We start from the raw sequence: 5,592 nt of genomic DNA, 5'->3' as shown, positions 1-5,592 counted from the left end.
CCACAGGGAGAGGATGTTGACCCGAAGTGATCAATTCTTTCAATGTTTGGGTCAAGGCAACTACTTGATGTGTAAGGTCATTAGAAGGTTGAACCTCATAGACCCCTCTCTGTTTGGAAGAACTAGACGCTGCCCCTCTCGAATGTCTGAGGGAAGATACACGGTGTTTTGAGTTTTCACTAAGGTTTTCAAAAAACTTCCATGCATCGTTCACATTCTTATGCAGGAAGACCCCACCACTAGAAGAATCAACTAGTTGGTGGTGTGGTTCCGCCAAACCCTGGTAAAAAGATTGAACAAGCTGCCACTTAGGGATAGCATGGTGAGGACATGTCCTAAGAAGGTCATTGAATCTCTCCCAAGATTCATGAAGTTGTTCTCCATTGTGTTGGGTAAATCCGGTGATCTCTTGTCTATGAAGGGTTGTCTTATAGATGGAGAAATATTTCTTTAGGAACTCTTCGCACATCTGAGTCCAAGAGGTGATGGAGTTTGTCGGTAAGTAGATCAACCACTGTTTGGCCTTATCCTTCAACGAGAACGGGAAAATGAGTAATTTCAATGCATCCTTATCAAAGTCACGAATGCAAATAATTCGGCTCATTTCCATGAATTGGTTCAAGTGATCATAAGGATCCTCGTTTGGTTTCCCATAAAATGAGGGCAACATCTATAAAGTGCCCGAATTATCTCGTATTGGTTGGCTTTTACCGTGGGCATAACTATGCACGAAGTGGACTCATACTCATTTGGAATAAAATACTCCACCAGCAGGGAGCCCTGTTCCCCATCGGTTGCTCCTGTTTGGTCGCCCATTATGTCAAAGTTTATATTATGAGTAATTGGGTGCTCACATTCTGCTTTAACAGACTTCTTAAAAGATTGAAGGGTTTTGTCAAAATCAGGATCGATATCAGACGCTCTCTCGGTGATAATGACCGATATTGACGCATAAATATTCAAAAACCCTAATTCCACTACTGTTTCAGCAATCCAACAATAAAGTAATCAAAAAGAGAACTCACAGTGGGTAACCAAAATCGCTTTGATCCTCCTGGCCACCAATAAATTCAACTTCGCAATCCTTGTGATGTTCGAAAACCTGGCAAAGCTGAAACAAACTGACAGGGAAAAAAAAATTAAATTAAATTAAATAAAACAAAGAATTAAACTAAAAACAAATCGAAAATACACAACAGTGTTTTAACTCCCCGGCAACGGCGCCAAAATTTGATCTGTCGTTTTCATACCAAAAATATAATTTATAAAACCAAGGAATTAACTAGTATTCTGAAGAACAGTGGTTAAGTCCAGGATCATCCGCAGGAAGTAAAAAACTGAGTTGCAGTAGTTTCAATTAATTTATAATTTAATTCGAAAAATAAAGCGAAGTTGGATTTTGATTTGGATTTGATTAAACTAAAATTAAACTAGAAAGCGATTAAAGAATTTTGAAACAAATGAGAGAAAGGACTAGGGTTTCCGATTTAGTCTCCCCTTGTAACATAATTATTTCGAAATTTGGGGTTCACATTCAACATTCAACTAGACCATCGTAGGGTAGCAATTCCTATCGATAATTCCCAAAAAGATAATCAAGATTTGCATTTCGTATAGGCTATCTCAACATGGCACGGATCGTCTTACTGGATTTAACCAACGGCACGACGTGTCTCACGTCGTATAGTCTATCTTAAAGCTTATCATGAAATATTAGAAACCACTGTATGAGAGTGCTTGAAACCATGGATACAAACACATTCGAAGATTGGAAAAAAATATAGAACTTAATAAAAAGTTATGAATCGATCAAATCATATAATCAAGTTGACTATAAAACCCTAAGAATCAGACAACTACGCTACTTGGAAAAACCTCCTCTTTACCCTAGTCAAGAAGTTTAGCCACTCATAGAGTTAGAACAAATAACAAGGCAATAATAAAGCTCCATTGAACAACAAACTAAAAGCTTTCGAATAAATCACAAATGAATAAATCCAAAAGCTCCTGTTGTTGCTGGTTTTGCCGTAATCCGCAAGGCAAGGTCGAAGTGCACTCTCCTGATGGCAGCCTCGTTCTCTGTTTTTTTGCGTGATGATAAAAGTTCCTGATGGCAGCCACCGTTCTCGGTTTATGTGTGTGAAAGATATGATGGCTGCCCTTTCATAAGTGCTGAAATCAATTTCTTGAGAAAGGAGGCCCGATCTTTTAATTACTGGCCCATCATTATGCACATAATTATCCACCTTCTAGGAATTTTATTGGGTGTTTCTCTCTTTCCATCCATTATAAGCTTGGTCCCACTTCTTGATTAATTTGATCAGCAAGTATAACATTCTCCAAGCATGACTTCGAGTTCGCTTTGCGTCGTTAATTATTTTTATATCGATTTAGCTTCAAATGTTATCCAACAGCTCTGTAGGTTCTGAAATAAAGAAAACGAGTATCAAACTCCAAATAATATAATAAATAGACATAACAAGAGTAAATTAGGGGGTGTAAATAGGTACATTTACGCACCTATCAGTCTTGCCTCTTGGGCACCCAGAAATGGTCTTGGCGGCTAGGAGTGGATCCGGAATGTTGAAAAACTAAAACCTCTTGCTCTTGTTGAAATAAAGGCCGACGAGACTCAAAATCAATATGAGGAACTGACTTGGGCCCAGTGACTCCCCTTTGCTGGGCAAAACTGTAGGGCTTGTACCCTGTTTATACCTTTTAAAGTTTTGAATGATGCTCCTTCGAAGGTGTTGGATTTGAACTTGGGATGAAGACACTTGAGAATGACTGAAAAAATGGGCTCCTAAAAGACTTAGGAATTTATGGGAAAAACCTTAGTACTTTCAGAATTTTGGATAACTTTTTGGGTAATTCCTTCCTTGGAGAATTCTGAAAAGAACTAGGCCTTATCTGAGTAAAGGCACTGTAACCTCCCATCCCCTTTCCTTGTTTCATTTTTCTGGTTATAGCTTTAATGCTATACTCCTGAAGCTTGGCCAAACTAATGGCTTATGAAGTAGTAGTGGGTCAAAACATTAACACATTAGCCTTTATTTCTTCCTTGAGCCGACTAATAAAACAACTTGTAATGAAAGTTTTAGGCAAATTTTGAGTTTTATTGGCCAGAATCTCGAATTTCTCATGGTATTCTTTAACAGTTGAGTTCTGCCTAAGTTTTGTTAACTCCCCCATGGCATCCTCATACACATCAGGGTCAAATCTAGCAATAATTTCTTGCTTAAACGTAGCATAATTAACCAAATAGTGGGTTCTCTCAACCCATTGATAGCATTGAATAGCCCTATCTTCCAAATGTATAACAGCCAATTTCACCTTGCTATTATTATCAATGTCATTATACTCAAAAAATCTCACATTAATAAACCCACCCAAATTGGATCTTCACCAACAAAACTTAGGAAAATCAATCTTGCCATACCTGGTGCCAGAAGCAGGAGAAGATTGAAAATGTAGTGGATTAGGTCCAGAAGAGGACCAGCAACAACTTGTGTCTCACTCTTCAAAAATAGAGAAGAGGAGAGAGTACGAAGAAGAAGGGGGGGGGGGTGGTTAGTACGTTTGGAGTAGTTACCAAAAACCAAGGGTGTGTTTAACGGGTCATTCAGTACCGTTTAAGCTTTTTGAATTTTTTGTTTGGTTTCGTATAGTCGGCAGTCTGCTCATTTTGTTTTATCAGGACCCTTCAACGCTTCTTAAGACTGCTTTTTCCTATAAACATGCGCAACTATCTAGTCATATTTCAGAGAAATTGCAGTGTGTAGACACCCCAATCTGCGCTTCCAGATTAGTTTACTTATGGTATTTGATTTCCCGATAATGAAACAGATCAAGAACACTCTTGGGAATGTCAAGTGTTTGAGCTTTAAGTATTTGCAAAACCCATGAATCTAACCTAATTCTAAGCCACTTCAAAAAGCCAAAAACCCTACTAGCACGCTTTGGTTGAGAACCAGCGTGCGCGGGTCAAATTGACAGGCGTTGGTCAACAGTCAAAACTTTGCCTTTGACCAACACTTGTCTTGGTTTGACTCGCGCACGCGGGTTTAGGACCTGCGCGCGGGTCAAGCTGCCAGGTGTGGTCAACAGTCAAAGCTTGACCGTTGACCCACGCACGGGTTGGTATGACACGTGCGCGCCAGGGTGCAATGCTTGTCCCCATCACCTTTATAGGAAAAGCTTAACCACTAAGTAACCTTCAGCCAGCCTCGTGGACTGGCTGAGCTCCTCACTTTGTAGCTCCATACCTACTTCCTCTCTCCCTATAAATACCCCCCATGATTCTTCCATTCAAAGGATTACAAATTTAAAAGGTTATAAATTCTCACACCTTGGTTACCATTTTAGCTACAAACCTTGCTTCTTCTTTGCAAACCAAAGAGATACATAGGTACTCAAGAACATAGCGTGTTCTTGATCCTCAAAACACTCAAACAAACACTTCAATCAAGCCTCAAATCTCAAAGCTCAAGTACTCTTTCAAACTCAATCTAGGTATAGCATACCTACTGTTTTTTGTTCTGATCCCTGAGGAGGGGGGGGGGGGGGCGGGGCCAAGGCTGATAATCAATACCACTTCTAACCCTAAAGCTAGCAAAGTTTCAAAAACCATTGTGGTTGGAACCAGTGCGTGTAGGTCGTCTATACGCGCGCGCCACTCTGTGGCTGCGCGCGCAGGTCTGCGTGGAGATTGGTGTCCTACCGTTTTATGCTTTACTATGTATCTAGATCACTGCAAGCATATAAATAACCAGTTTACTGCTTTCCTTCGTTAGAAATGCTAGCTGTATTTCAATATATATATCTGCTGCTGTGGAGTACCTCTAGGATCATTCTGGACCTGTCCCAGAACCCAGAAATGTGCAAAACCAAACACTTGTTTGAGAGTTGAAACCAGCGCGCGCCTGTGGGTAATCTGCACGTGCAGGTTGTCTTCTGACTAGTGAGTGGCCTTTACATAGGTAACTTGGCCTTAGGCCACTGTTTTGTCCCCTCACTATTTATGGGGTATTTTGTTAATTTGTAGGGCTTTTCAGCCTTTAAACTGCTTATCAACTGCTTGGTTTGTCCTGGGTGTGTATTGGTCCTTTCAGAGCTCAGAGGACGGCAAAAGCAGAGACTGTGAGCAAAGCAAACGCACACGCATGTGTGAGATGCACGCGCGTAGGTTTGAATCACATGTAATGATCCACGTGAACTGGATCAGTGTTTTGGTGATTCTTTCATGTGCATGTCAATTCAATACAGTGCGTCGGGTTTGCTCTATTAAACAATACATGGCCCTATTTACTGCTTTTGCATCAATACTATCAATCACATCCTGCAAATCATGTTACAGTGTTAATCCCCATTAAACTGTTCCCCGCCCTAATTGGCTAAAGAATTGATTAATCAAACAAAATCGCAAATATTTTCACAAAATGCCTAAAGTAGAGACCGATCTCCAAATTGAACGAGAGGGGTGCCTTAAAATCCTTCTCCTCTCGTAACCTGGGTCCCGAACCCAGATATGGTCATAACGGGCTGGTGCCTTCACCTTTTTCAAATCAAACAGCGCAGGGAGCGTTTTAAGTT

At 40.4% G+C, this 5,592-nt stretch overlaps 1 non-coding gene across 1 annotated transcript; it reads left to right on the top strand.

The window, feature by feature from the left end:
- The first annotated feature begins 314 nt into the window (after positions 1-314).
- On the top strand, positions 315-417 carry LOC131334992 (small nucleolar RNA R71). Its single transcript, XR_009202386.1, has one exon. It is a non-coding gene; the product is annotated as a small nucleolar RNA R71 (small nucleolar RNA).
- The last annotated feature ends 5,175 nt before the right edge of the window (positions 418-5,592 follow it).

This window comes from Rhododendron vialii, chromosome 7a, assembly GCF_030253575.1.
Source record: "Rhododendron vialii isolate Sample 1 chromosome 7a, ASM3025357v1".
NCBI lineage: Eukaryota > Viridiplantae > Streptophyta > Magnoliopsida > Ericales > Ericaceae > Rhododendron > Rhododendron vialii.
The sequence above is the reverse complement of the archived record's forward strand: the minus strand, read 5'-3'. Positions and strand labels throughout refer to the sequence as shown.